Source organism: Pristis pectinata, chromosome 30 (genome assembly GCF_009764475.1).
Source record: "Pristis pectinata isolate sPriPec2 chromosome 30, sPriPec2.1.pri, whole genome shotgun sequence".
Lineage (NCBI taxonomy): Eukaryota > Metazoa > Chordata > Chondrichthyes > Rhinopristiformes > Pristidae > Pristis > Pristis pectinata.
In genome coordinates, this window is record NC_067434.1 from 15,917,253 (window position 1) to 15,932,977 (window position 15,725).

Here is a 15,725-nt window from a genome sequence, read left to right on the forward strand (position 1 = left end):
CCTGTCTAAATGTCTCTTAAACGTTGCTGTTGTATCTCCCTTGGCAGTGTGTTCCAGGCACCCACCACTCTCTGTGTGAAAATAAAACTTTCCACGTATATCTCCTTTAATCTTACCCTCTGTTGGATTCGACAGTTTTAAGTAGTTTTTTAACATTTATAGTTTTTAATACACCTCAAGTGACTGCACAAGTAATGTCTGCTTCCTAGCTTATTGGTTCGTCCGTCAGGTGAATATGTGTTTTCACATTGGTTGGTTTGGCCACAGGTATCTAATAGGTTTCCTGATGGTACTATTGTTAGCTAAGGAGTACCTCTTATCTCAGGTATAAAATGTATTGTTTCTTGTTAATCTCTCTCTTGTTCTCTTCCCCACCCACCCTCCCCCCCAGCCCCGGCCCTAGCTCATCTTTAGTTCCTTCGGTCTCGGCTCGTCTCCTAGTAGTAAAGCTAGTGCCACATGCCCTGTGACTGTTTCTTTGTTTTAAACTTTTCCAATAAAACTTTGTGAAGCACCAAGTTGTTTTCAACTCATTCTTGGACTCCTGAAAGAACCTGCGGATTCGAAAATAACCGGATCCGACACCTCTTTCACCTTAAAGCTATGTCCTCCTGTATTTGTCATTTCCACCCTGGGGAATGGACTGTGACTATCTACCCCCGTCTATACCTCTCATCATTTTATATACTTCTATCAGGTCTCCCCTCAGCCTCTGACACTCCAGAGAAAACAACCAATGTTTGTTCAACCTCTCCTTAGAGTTAATACCCTCTAATCCAGGCCACATCCTGGTGAACCTCTTTTGCACCCTCTCCAAAGCCTCCACATCCTTCCTGTAGTGTGGTGACCAGAACTGTACACAATACCCCAAATGTGGTCTAACCAAAGTTTTATACAGCTGCAACATGACTTCCCGTCTTTTATACTCAACAACCTGAGGGATAAGGGCAAGTATGCCGTCCAGCTTCTTTATATCTGTTCCCACTTTCGGGGAGCTATGGACTTGCACCCCAAGATCTCTATCATCACAAAGTCATCTATCATTGCTTTGAGCTTCCCTGTTTGTCTCTGCATCGGATATTTGTGATTATTGTTTAAATATAAACTCGGTCCTGGTTAAGTGGTCACTCCACAAATCAACAACATGCATTCTGCAGTAGTTAAATCATGTTAAATAGCATTTTTATAGATATGAATACACATTGCAAACCACTTGATACACACTATTAGTTGCAGCAGTGATTATGTAGGCAAATATTATAAATAATTTGCGCGCAGCAAGAGTCCACTAATGGCAGGGAAGACTTGAACTTCTGTAGCTCCTAATCATAGCTTCGGAGGCCAGAGTAGCAGAGGTAAAAGTCGTCTAAAATTCCTCCTGGTACAGATGCATCACTAACATTGCCAATTTAATGCATTTGTATTGATTGCATCTGTCTCTTTCTCACCAGTACGTGGTGCTAGCCTGTACTGGCTTATACCTCGGCAGTATCTGGTGGAAGGTTGGCATGTGAGTCATCAGGGAGGGTTTGGATGTGAGAATCAGGACTTCAAAGGTCAGGTCAGGGTTTGGTAGTTGGGTGGGGGACGGGAGTGGAATTGGCAGAGATCCTAATACCCAGCCCCTGACCACCAATGGACAATCCTGTGTCTTTTTTAAGTGTTTCTCATAGTCCCAGAAATGTAATAATTGTTCAAACAGACTTAAATATTTTCAAAAAATAATTTGCTAAAGAAAAATAAATAAATGTAGTAAACAACTTCTTAAAATACCAGGAATTCAATAAAGTTATCATGTCTGGGATATCTAGAAAGTTTAATTCTGACCCCCAGGACATTGGTGAAACGAAGATTTAAATCCCTGTTTTTCCAATTGACACATGCACAGGGGCAAGCATGCAGTTACAGTGTTTTGACAATGGAGGGCGATCATGAGTCAGGTCGCTGTCAATGTTCGATCCTTGCTGAAGCTCTGGCATTCTTCCAAGCACAGGGGCTACATTTTTGTGTTTTACAGCATAATGACTGCATGTATAGGGTCACCAAATAAGGGAGATTTACCTCCCAAATTTGCAAACAACATAGTTGTGTGTGTGTGTGTGTGTGTGTGTGTGTGTGCGCGCACAGATGCTAGAGTGTTTATGTCCCATCTGTAATTACATTGAAGCCATGCAGCCCTCTAGATGTACTTCCTCCAATGCTTACAGTGCTGTGGCCTCTCAGCATTTGAATATCCCGAATGAGGCTATTAATTCTCTGGATTATCCAAAAGCTACCCTAGTGCTGGCCGTTTGGAGATAATAGCAGAACATGCTGGTAATTGGATCAGTATAGATTGGACGGTGGTCAGAATGGACGTGCTGGGCCAAAGGGCCTATTTGTGTACTGTATGACTCTTTCACCCTACACAGCAGGCCCGGCAGCCCCTGAGGGGAAAGAATCAGAACCATGGAAAGCATCCCATCGGGATGCATCAGGGCTTGGTTCGGCAACTGCTCCGCCCAAGACCACAAGAAGTTGCAGAGATACTAGACGGCAGATGCTGGAATCTAGATGAAAAACACAATGACACTGGAGGAACTCAACAGGCCCAGGCAGCATCCGTGGAGAAAAGCAGGCAGTCAACGTTTCAGGTCAGGACCCTTCTTCAGGTCTGAAGATAGAAAAAGGGGAAACACGATATATGGGAGGGAAAAGCAGAGCAGTGATAGGTGGACAAAAGAGGGGAGGTGGGGTGGGCACAGGGTGGTGATAGGTAGATGCAGGTGAGAGACAGTGATAGGCAGGTGCGGGGGAGGAGGGGAGAGCAGATCCACAGGGGGATGGGTCAAAGGTACGGAGAGAGGGAAAAAGGTAAAAAAGAAGGGCAAGGAAAGGGAAGAAGAGAAGAAGGATGGTGGGGGTGGGGGGGGGGTGTGTGGAAGGGAGGGGATTACCAAAAGTGGGAGAATCCAATATTCGTGCCGTTAGAGTGTAAGGTTCCAAGACAGAAAATGAGGTGCTGTTCCTCCAGTTTGCGCTTGGAATTCTCCTGGCAGTGGAGGAGGCCGAGGACTGACATATCAGTGATAGTATGGGAGGGGGAGTTGAAGTGACCGGCAACGGGGAGATGCAGATCGCGGTTACGGACAGTGTTGTGAACACAGCCCAGCCAATACACGAAAACCAGATTCCCTTCCAGTGACGCTGTCTACACTTCCCGCGGCCTCAGGAAAGCAGCCAGCATAATCAGGGACCCCTCCCACCCCGGCGATTCTTCTCCCCTCTCCCTTTCAGTAGAAGATACAAAAGCCTGAGATCACAAACCACCAGACTCAAGGACAGCTTCTAACCCACTGTGATAGACTCTTGAACAGACCTCTCATACACTAGAAGATGAACTCTTGAACTCTTGTCTCCCAATCTCCCTCGTCGTGGCCCTTGCACGTTATTTATCGACCCGCACTGCACTTCCTCTGTACCAGCAACATTACATTTTGCATCCTGTTTTCTTTTTACTACCTTGATTATAATTGATATACAGCATGATCTGTCTGGATGGCACACAAAACAAAAGCTTTTCATTGCATCTCGGTAAAAATAACAACAATATTAAACCAAACCAACCAACTTGTTTCAGACCTCAATAACTTTTCATCTAGATTATTGGCTTTATGAATCTCATTAGGATTACCATGCCTTCCAACCCTGACTCTTTCAACTTCCAACGCAATGGGTTTCTCATCTTTGACCAGCAGTCCACTAATGTAAAGCTGCCACACAGTCAACATCCCTTGTGAGGGCAGGAAGGGTTTGAATGACCAGAAACAGAGCAACAGAGTCAAAGTCGAGTTTATTGTCATATGCACAAGTGTGCACAGGTGCAATGAAAAACTTACTTGTAGCAGCATCACAGGCACACAGCATCAGATACACCTTCACAAGAAAAATACAATTTAAACATAATTATACAAGAAAGAACATACTTAGAACAAAACAAAAGCAAAGGCCAATTGTAGTGCAAGTTGGTCAAAGAGGTCATAGTGCTGCTATACAGAGGCAGTGATTAGCATTGTGCAGGTTGGTTCAAGAACCAAATGGTCCAGCTTCTGAGGTGAAATGAGCTCCAGAGATTTTCACCAAGCAACAAGAATGGCTTGTTATTCCATCATATGCAGCCCTTTATTAATGAATTCACAGATTATGTCCATGCCAGCATTTATTTGGCATCCCCAATTGCCCTGAATGGGGGGAGGGGGGGTGGTGTCCAGTTAGGAGCCAATCACATGGTGGACTTGGAGGCAGCTGAGGTGTCAGATTTCCTCCACTGAAGGACATTTCTAGACCAGGTGGGTGTTTAACGATCCAACAGTTTGCTCTTCATTCAGATTTATTTAAGAATTAGAATTTAAATTTGTGCTGAAACTGGAAATTGTAGCAGTTAGCATAACGCTATTACAGCGCCAGCGACCCAGGTTCAATTCTGGCCGCTGTCTGTAAGGAGTTTTTACGTTCTCCCCGTGTCTGGTGGGTTTCCTCCAGGTGCTCCGGTTTCCTCCCACTTACCAAAGATGTACGGATTAAGAAGTTGTGGGCATGCTATGTTGGCACCGGAAGCGTGGCGACACTTGCGGGCTGCCCCCAGAACACTCTACGCAAAAGATGCATTTCACTGTGTGTTTTGATGTACATGTGACTAATAAAGATATCTTAAGATATCTTAAATCATTGGTCCAATCCTCTGGAGTCTGATGCAATTGAGACACCAGAGACTACAGATGCTGGAATCTGCAGCAGCAAACAATCTGCTGGAGGAACTCAGCAGGTCGAGCAGCATCTGTGAAGGGAAAGGAACTGTCAATGTTTCAGGTCAAAGCCCTAGTTTTCTCTTTGGAGAGAAGGAAGATGAGAGGGGACTTGATAGAGGTCTACAAGATGACAAGAGGCATAGATCGAGCAGACAGTCAGAGACTTTTTCCCAGGGCAACGATGGCTAACACGAGGGGGCATAATTTTAAGGTGATTGGAGGAGATACAAGGGGGATGTCAGGAGTAACTTTTTTTACACAGAGAGTGGTGGGTGTGTGGAACACACTGCTGACAGATGTTGTGGGAGCAGATACATCAGGGACATTTAAGAGACTCTTAGATAGATACATGAATGATAGAGAAATGGAGGGCTATGTGGGAGGGAAGGGTTAGATAGATCTTAGAGCAGGATAAAATGTCGGCACAACATTGTGGGCCAAAGGGCCTATACTGTGCTGTAATGTTCTACGTTCTATGAGGACTTGAGCTCCCCCATGCCCATTGGCAGAGCCAGCCTTGGAGTTAAATATCTTTTTAGTGGGTGTCTTAGTTTTGTTTTGTCAACAGTTTTTTGAGTGAGTCTGCTCAGTGGGGTTGTTCCACCACTTTGTGTAACACAGCAGTTTTATACTGGTCACAAGCAGACTCTGTGGTTGCAGTCGACACCCACAGTATAAAGTGCAGAGTAGAAGTCAAGAGCTCATGGGATAAACCACATTAGTAACCACTACAGCTGCAGATTATCTGACAGAACACCTCATCGCCCGAACTCACCAACAGGGGCCCTTCCAGTCAGACCCTTCCTGTACAGACGGAAGCTCATTCCCAACACACACTGCCCTCGGGACGGTTGTGAGGAGGAGGAGATGGTCGTCCGCCTCTTTGTGGACTATGTATTTGCAAAGCAGACCAACAAACAATCTGCTGGAGGAACACAGCGGGTCAAGCAGCATTTGTGGGAGGAAAGGAATTGTTAATGCAGGTCCTGATGCAAGGTTTGGACACAAAATATTGACAATTCCTTTCCTCCCACAAATGCTGCTCGACTCGCTGAGTTCCTGCAGCAGATTGTTTGTTGCTCCAGATTCCAGCATCTGTAGTCTCTTGTGTCTCTGTTTGCAAAGAGGATCTGGAGAAGGATGTCAGGTGCCTTTTCACAGTTCATCCCAGTCAGCTGCATAACAGAGGACCCTCTGATCTGTGGGCTGTACCCAGGTACACACACAGAAACAGTGCGACTGGAAGATCATCAGCCAGGTGAAAGGCGCACTTTGATCTGCCCAAAAATCATTGGTCTCAATGTCCGTAAGGGAATGCTGTCAACTGGCACAGTCCAGGCTGCAGGAGTACGTGCTGAGGGATGCGCTGAAGCTTGGTGCAGTCACCACGAGGCTTCATGAGGAAGGACCACAGGCTAAGATCCTGTCACTGACGGGCTGGGTCTGGTGTGGAAGCCCCTCAAACCAATAAAGTTTCTATCACCCCAGAAGGCAATAATGCTCTGTACACAGAAGTGTGCTAACACAACTAATGTACAGAACCAATGACACTGTGAATGTATATACTGAATGACATTATGATCATAAAGATACGTGCACTGTTTTTTTGTTTGTGCTTGTAGAGATATTTTTTTATTATGAACAAAATTTATGACTGAAATAAACAAAACTTAGTTACACTGGGACCCTGGCTGGTAAATAGCTTCTCCTAAAGCTGTCACCAACCCCCCCCCCCACCCCCCACCCTCCCTTTATGTATCTGTCTCTCTGCCCTGATGTTGCACCACAACAGTTTCATGAGGAAGTTGCCAGCACTGAAATGTTAATAATTAGTGCGATGGTTCTCTGTGCCGGAGGAGGCTGAGGGAAGACCAAACTGAGGTGTAGAAATTTATTGGGTGGATTGAAAGAACCCATTTCCTTTTGCAGGGCAAATTGATTGAAAGTACTTTGTAGAAAGATTAGCGAGGAGCAGTGAGGGTCTGGAACTCACTGTCAGAAAGGTGGAAGAAGGCTACCTGGAGCTGGGAAGCTCAGTCAGAATGGCCCTTGCCCAGCATGGATACAGTGGACTGAATGACCTCCTTCTCTGATTCTATACTTGTACGGCTGCATATTTTCAACATTTTCCATGGTGGCATTGTGCCTTGTGCCTCTCCCAAACAGTCCTTTCAGGTGAGGCAGAGATTTACCTGCACCTCCCCGATATCATCTATTGCATTCGGTGCTCTAAATGTGGAGACCAAACGCAGACTAGGCGACCATTTTGTAGTTCCGCCATCTTGTGCCTTGGTTACTTTGGGAACTGGTTTTGAGCTTTGTTTCGTCACAGTTGGTTGTCTCGGGCCAGTCTTGTTCACTTGAGTTGGCTCTGGTTGGTTGACATGTTGAAGTATTTTGAGATATTTCTCATTAATGTGATAAAGTTCTTTCTAAGTGGAAATGTCAACTGAGAGAAAGGTCTGTGCCCTTCACACCCTAAGCACATTCCAAGGGCTTTGCAGCCAATGAAATACATTGTTATGATTTAGAAAGCAGTGCAATCGATCAGTATACAGCGAGCAACAATGTGATAATGACCAGGTTGCCTGACAGAATGGCTATTGGTTGAGGGCAACAGGTAAAAAACTCACCCACTCTTCTTTAAAATGGCACGGAATCTTTCTCGTCCATATGAGAGGGCAGACACACTGTCAGGTCTTCTTTGAAAGAGTTCTGATACCTAAGTCTTGGACCTAAATCATTGAAACTTTTTCTCTTTCCACAGATGCTGCCTGACCTCCTGAGTGTTTCCAGCAGATTTTATTTCAGATTTTCAGCATCTGAATGTATGGGGAACATTTGATGGCTCTGGGCCTGTACTCAATGGAGTTCAGAAGGATATAAGGGGAGGGATCTCATTGAAACCTTCTGAATACTGAAAGGCCTGGTTAGAGTGGAGAGGATGTTTCCATGAGGAAGAGAAGTCTAGGATCTGAGGGCACAGCCTCAGAAGAAAGGGCTGCCCCTTTAGAACTGTGATGAGGAGGAATTTCTTCAGCCAGAGGGCGGTGAATCTGTGGAATTTGTTGCCACAGAGGGCTGTGAAGGCCAAGTCATTGGGTGTATTTAAGGCAGAGATTGATAGGTTCTTGATTGGTAAGAGGGTTGAGGGTTACAGGAAGAAGGCGGGAGAATAGGGTTGAAAAAATAGTCAGCCATGATTGAATTGCAGAGCAGACTCGATGGGCTCAATGGCCTAATTCTGCTCCTATATCTTATGAACTTACCTGCAATTTTTTTTTCTTGAGTCTTATTCAGAAAATGGCACCTCCAACAATACGATGCTGCAGTGGCAAGACAGCCTAAATTTTTGTGTTCAACTCTCTGGAGCAGGAATTGAAACCGTAACAGAGTCTAGTATTCTACCAAATGATCTTTGGCTGTGCAACAGAAAGAAAACATCAGTTGTTTAGAAAATCTGCCAAAGTTCAGGCTGGGACGTGAAGGTGAAGAACCTGCAGTATTGCACATGGAAGTGCTCCAAACTGAGTAAACATTGAGTTTCTGTCAGGGTTTGGAGTTTCTGTTTGTGGCCACATTTCTGCTTTTGTCTTTTCCTGTGGTGAATGTTGCGCCGTCTAGGTCATGGGGATTAGTTCCAGAACGTCGCAACAAACCAGGGCCTGAAACCTTTTTATGTTTCATGAGTGAGTTACAGACTTCTGGCATGGCACGGTAGTGTAGCTGTTAGTGTAACGCTATTACAGTACCAGCAACCCAGGTTCAATTCCTGCCGCTGTCTGTAAGGAGTTTGTACATTCTCTGCATGGGTTTCCTCCGGGTGCTCCGGTTTCCTCCCACATTCCAAAGACGTCCAGGTTAGGAAGTTGTGGGCATGCTATGTTGGTGCTGGAAGGGTGGCAACACTTGCGGGCTGCCCCCAGCACATTCTCAGTAACGAGAAAAAAGACGCATTTCACTGTGTGTTTCTATGTACATGTGACTAATAAATAAATATCCATCTTATCATTTTTTTTATTTAGAAATGACTAATTATAGAAAAAGTTTTGAGGGATATTGGCCAAAATGCGGGCAAATGGGACTTGCTTGGATAGACAGCTTGGTCAGCATGGATGGGTTGGGCCAAAGGGCCTGTTTCCCTGCTGTATAACTGTATGACTCCACAATTTAACAGAATGGACATACACATACTTGTGCATATGGTAATAAACTCAACTTTGATTTTGAATGGATCGCCCTACACTCATTATTTGTCACTTTACAGCTCAGCTGACTAGACAATCGATGACTTCTCTGCAGCCCACAGCTCTCTTCCTCACTGTCAACACAGTGTCAAGGAGGAAGAGAAAGCTTCTGAGTTTCACAGCCCCTCTGTAGCACAGCTGATTGCTAATGGTGGTGTCTGTTCAGACGACTGATTGCACTTTTGCACACCCGCAGTAAGAGACTTGCATTAATACAATGGTTTTCACAATCTCCGGATACTTTATTGCATTTAAAGTGTAGTGATGGTTGTAATGTTGCAGAGAATTTGTACACAGCAAGCTTCTACAGAGAAATGTGATGATAGCCAAATAATGGGCCAGATCGGGCTGGTAGGTTAATCGGCTACTGTAACTTATCGCTAGTCTGTAGATGAGTGGTAGAACCTGGAGGTAGTTGATGGGAATGTGGGGGGAATAAAAAATGGGATTCGTGGTTGATGGCTGGCATGGACTTGATGGGATGAAGGGCCTGCTTCTGTGCTGTATCTCTCTATAACTTGATCTTCTGCCCCAGTGCTTTTACAGGGAGTCATCTACCTATCCCAGCAGAGGCTCCACAATCTATGCTGGTGTGAGCTGAATCATCTTCCACCTTGCTGGCTGCACCAGCAGATTCACAGATCGTTACTGGACAGGGACAACCTCTGCAGATGAGCCTGCTTCAGGCTGGGAATTCTGCCTGTGGATCTGAATCCGGTCAGACCTGGCTGAGAACAGCAATCTCATTTGAATAAATGGGAGATAGCAGCTGCCAGAGAGTGGAGAGTTGAGTTTATTATTAATGAATCCAGTTATTAGTTTTTGTAGCTTTATAGCTGTGTGTGTGTGTGTGTGTGTGTGTGTGTGTGTGTGTGTGTGTGTGTGTGTCTTCCTCTCTCTGTGTTTGGTGTGTGCCTGTGCGTGTATGCATGTTGTTGTGTGTGTGTGTGTGTGTGTGTGTGTGTGTGTGTGTGTGTGTGTGTGTGTGTGTGTGTGTGTGAGTGTGTGTGTGAGACAGAATCATGGAGCTATAGAGCCCAACTTGTCCATGCCGATCAAGATGTCTATCTGACCTCCCATTTGCCTGCATTTGGCTCATATCCCTCTCAGCCCTTTCTAACCATGTACCTATCCAAATGTCTTTTAAATGTTGTAATTGTACCTGCCTCCACAGCTTCTTCTGGCAGCTTGTTCCATATACCCACCACACTCTGTGTGAAAAAATTACCCCTCAGGTCCCTTCTGAATTTTTTTCCTCTCTCACCTTAAACCTATGCCCTCTAGTTTCAGAGTTTCCTGCCATGGGGAAAAGACTGTGACCATCCACATTATCTGCACCCCCAATGATTTTATAAATTTCTATAAGGTCATCCCTCATCCTTTTTCACTCCAGGGAAAATGTCCCAGCCTATCTGGTCTCTCCTTATAACAGAAGCCCTCCAATCCCAGTAACTGTCCTGTGATTCTTTTTTGCACTCTTTCTAGCTTAATGTGTGTGTGTGTGTGTATGTGTGTGTGTATTTGTCTCTCTGTGTGTGTTTGTCTCTGTATGCGTGTCTGAGCGTGTGTGTGTGTTCCAGTTTTTGAACATGTAACAGATCCAAATGTTAATTTTTTTTGCCAGGTTCCAAGTGGTTTTGAGTACTTGTGAATCATTCACACACTCATTACAGTGACAGTTTTAGCAGCCGGTGGACCTGGGGTGGGTGTAGGGGGCAGGGGGAAGGAAGATAGAGGGTTTTACAGGGAGAAGGAGATGGAAAGGGAGTGAGTGTTCAATACTCAATATTGTTCAATAGCTTGTGAACTCGGAGGGAGGGGGATGGGATAGGGCCTTCACCAGCTGTCAGAGCCATTCTGTGAGGACAGCCGGATGCCTCTGCTGAGACTGTCCCTGCACTGGGATGGATGCAATGCTGAGAACTAGATGCCCTGCAGAGAGGTGTGTCTGGACACACACTGAGAGGATATCTCTGATCCAAGGACAAGTGGCCAACAAACTGTTGGTGATTTTGATTGAGGACTAAATATTGGGTGGAACACCATGAATAGCTCTCTTCAAAATAATGCCACGGGTCTATTATGTTTACCTGACAGGGACAAGATAGGATCTCGGTTTAGGCATCTCATCTGAAAGGCAGCATGTTCAGCAATGCAGTACTCCCTCAGTAATGCGCTGGAACAGTCAGCATGGAGTGGAACCAGAAACCCCCTAATGCTGAGGTGGGTGTACTAATGCCCAGGCCATAGAATGGTTTGCCTGGTTGGTAAGATCCACTCACATGATGGGGAACTGAATTCACAAGTAGACCAGACAGGGTAGACTGGAATAATCCATTTCCTGAGGCAGTGTTGAACCAGTTGGAGTGTTGTGATATTCCACATGGAGTCAGATCAGCTCCCACAGTGGGCTGTAAAGTATGCTTTGCAGGATGACATCTGTAAACGTCTTGCCTAGTTTGATTTCTTTTTGAGTATTTATACTAAAGTTCTAAATTAGAAGTGTTCTGGTTTTCTAGGGGCCACTATTTCCATTTCCCACACTTTTTCTCTATAGAATCCTATTGCTTTTATTCACCCACTGCCTTGGTGTGTTTATCAAACAAAGTGCTTACCCTTAAGTGCTGAGAATATGAATATATCTGCTGAGGTTGTGTTCTGTTTGGTTTCAGGATCCTGTTGACATTAGTTCCTTGACCGATGTATGACTCAGTACAGGCACATTTACTTAAGGCTTTAAGAGATAAAAACAAGTAGTGTCTTGAGTTTGCTGGTCACAGGATGGTAGGATTTGTGAGACCCATTAAGTCTTTGTCACCTGCTGGAGGACAAATCCCTTCAGTCCCTTTTCTCCACTCTTTCCCACCTCCTGCAAACTGCCAATTCAATCCCTTTTTAAGTGACTGACTGTTTCCACCATTCACTCAGACAGTGAATTCCCAATAGTGAGAGATTTTGCTTCATATCTCCCTGAACCCTTTCCCAAAATTTTAAGTGTCCCTTGATCTTTGAACCAGCCAATCATGGAAACTGCTTCCCTACATTCCCCCTCTCTAAACCAGTCGCGATCTATCAAGTCTCCTCTCAGCCTTGAGAATTAAAAAGCTGCAGATGCTGGAAATCTGAAACAAAAACAGAAAATGCTGGAAAATCTCAGTAAGTCAGGCAGTATCTGTGGAAAGAGAAATGGTCTGTTTCTCAATCTTCATTGCCCCAAGAAGAGAGCACCCAAATTTTCCAATTTAATCAGGACTTGTGGTTAATAATGTTATGAGAGATTTATTAACTGTTCTTTTGTTATAAATCTGGCAGAATCCCACTCAGAAGCAAAATCTCTCAATGAATAATTGCGTACTATACCACAGGGTCCGCAAGTTTAAAACAATTATCCCACCAAGACAATGTCCAGTGAGTCCTCAATCAGCTGAGGCATAGAATATGCACAGCAAGATTGTGCTGGAGTTGCATGAAACACAGGATAGGTCACAGTTAAATTACTGAGCACAGTTCAGATCATGACATTACAGGAAGGAAGTGATAAAACTAGAGAGGGTGCAGGCAGGATCTAACCAGACTGGAAAATGTTAGTTATAAGGAGAGAATGGCCTGGTTGGTTTGTTGACATAGATCCCTCAAAGTTGCCACACAGGTGGATAGGGCGGTTAAGAAGGTGTATGGTGTGTTGGCCTTCATTAGTCAGGGGGTTGAGTTCAAGAGCCAAGAGGTAATGTTGCAGCTCTATAAGACTCTGGTTAGACCATACTTGGAATATAGTTCTGGTCACAACATTATAGGAAGGATGTGGAAGGTTTGGAGAGGGTGCAGAGGAGATTTACAAGGATGCTACCTGGGTTGGAGGGCGTCTTATGAGGAGAGGTTGAGCGAGTTAGGGCTTTTCTCTTTGGAGGGACAGAGGATGAGAGGAGACTTGATAGAGGTATATAAGATTACGAGAGGCATAGACAGAGTGGACAGCCAGCATCTTTTCCCCAGGATGGCAATGGCCAATACTAAAGGTCATCCATTTGAGGTGCATGGAGGAAAGTTCAGGGGAGATGTCAGAGGCAGGTTTTTTACACAGAGAGTGGTGGATGCCTGGAACGCACTGCCGGGGGTGGTGGTAGGGGCCAATACAATAGGGTCATTTAAGAGACTATTAGATAGGCACATGGACGAAAGAAAAATAGAGGGTTATGGGATGTGAAGCAGAGAGGGGGATAGATTTAATGGGGATAAGGTTTATATAGGTCGGCACAACATCATGGGTTGAATGCCCTGCACTATGCTGTACTGTTCTATGTTCTAAGAGGAGATTTAACTAAAGTGTAAAAAATAAAGGAGGGTTGGGTACAGAGAACAACAACACTGTTGTTCCTTTGACAGCGAAGGCTACAACTGGGAGATGTAGGCTGAAGGATTAGCGGGTAAATAAAATCACCAAACTGCAGTGAGGGTTTGAAATTCTCGCCTAGAAAAGTGGCAGAGACTGAAACCCGCACTACGTTTAAAGAGTATTTGTGCGACCTCTTAAAGACCTGTAAGCTACGGACCAAGTGCTGGGATGTGGGACTGACCTAAATAGCTCTTTTTCTTTCAAACATGGACATGATGGGCCTCTTAACCTGCAAAACATCTCGATGATTCTATGAATAGTGTGAATTTTGACTGCCATTGGTTAACTGGCTGAAACCTCAGGAGTTCATTTGTCAGGGAGTTTTGATGATGGAGTTTTAAACAACATAAGATGCTGGGAGCTGGGAGCTGGGAGCTGGGAGCTGGGAGCTGGGAGCTGGGAGCTGGGAGCTGGGCCCTGCTTGTGTTGCCGCAGGATTAAAATAGAACATCACAAAATGGTAGCCACCCGTAGCTTCCTGACCAAATATTTGACAGAGCATTCCCATTCACCTGTATCCCTTGTATCACTACGTGATAGAGCTTGGAGCAGAAGAGATGAGGGAAGGAGTAGGGAATTCTGAAGCTTAAGTCCATGGCAGCTGAAGGCATGGCCACTGATGATGCAGCAGTGAAAGTCAGACGTCCACTGGAGAGCAGAACAAGAGACCCGCAAGAGGAGGTGACAAAGGCTGATGTGGAGAAGGGTTAAACAGTTGCAGCAAAAGAGCAGACAGTCTTGGGAATTCTGGCAAAGAGAAGGCGGATCAACAAAATGAGGTGACAGTTTGTGAATGAACAGTGAGTGTGTAGCAACGCTCACCTGTAACTATAACTTGTTAAGCAACTGTAGCATGTCAACTAATTATCCTCTTCAGTTGCCAGGTGGTAACTGACATATTTGTGCATTGAGGACTTAAGCAAAATAGAACCAATGCTAAAGCAACAGGTTCCTCTTCACATGAGCCTTTGAGATCACTGAGTGCAGTGCGTTATGCGACACTCAGTTTGTGAATTAATGTTGCAGAGTGCTCAGAGTGCAGCGACATAACTGTGAAAGTTGTTTGTATTTGTGTTCTACCATCAGCACATGGTGTGAAGTAAAACATCTCAAGGTGTTTCACCGAAGCATAATCAAAGAAAAACTAGCACAAAGCATATTGTATTGGAAGGCATTTTATATTAGGGCAGATGACTAAAATCTTGATCAGCAAAGAGCCCCTTTCAGGGGATATATTGTGGTTCGTTTCTCCAGCTTTACTATAATACACAAACAATGGGCAAAATACACAGGGGACCTTCAACTACAGTATCTAAAGGGGGGCCTGTAGTATTTGAATAATTAGAGAAAGGATGATGTGGAAGCACTAAAGGTGACAAGCCAGACATGTCAGAAGTCCAGATGAAGGGTCCAGACCGGAAACGTCAACTGTCCATTTCCCTCCACAGATGCTGCCTGACCCGCTGGGTTCCTCCAGCATTTTGTTTGATGCTTCAGATTCCAGCATCTGCAGTCTCTTGTGTCTCCATTTCAGAGGTGTATGACACCATTAGAAGCCTGAAGAGTAGGGAAGTAACTGACTGATGCAGTGTATATCTGTGGAAATCTTGATGGCTGTTACAAGGTATGGAACGAAGAACCTTGGCCAATCCAGCAGATGGAATCAGTCATCATTAATCTTCCCAAAAAGGGAATTTCCACCAATGTGTAAACTACTGCACCGTCAAGACAAAGCATTCTGTGCATAACAATGGATAGCTTCAATTCTCAAGTGGAGACTATGTGGGGAAAGAGCAGGGTCATGTCCCATGAAGCAAAGCTTCCATTCCAGCTAATTTAGGAAAAACACGGCAGTTGTCATAGAACGTCCAAGCCATAAGCTTCAAGGAGACTTCCGATGGCCATGGGACAAACCTCCTGGCTCATGGTGAAGGTGCAAGACATCTGCATGCACTTGATCATATAAATAAGAGAACTTCTCAACAATGTTGCTGAAGACACAAGAGACTGCAGATGCTGGAAGACTGGAGCAGCACACAAAGCGCTGGAGGAACTCAGCGGGCCAGGCAGCATCTATGGAGGGAAATGGACAGTCGACATTTTGGGTCAAGACCCTTCATCAGGACTGGAAAGATAAAGTGAGGTAGCCAGTCTAAAAAGGTGGGGGAAGGGGTGGAGCAAGAGCTGGCAGGCGATAGGTGGATCCAGGTGAGGGGGAGAGGTGATAGGCTGGTGAGGGAGAGTGGGAATAATGTAAGAAGCTGAGAGGTGATGGGTGGCGGTAACAAAGTGCTGAAG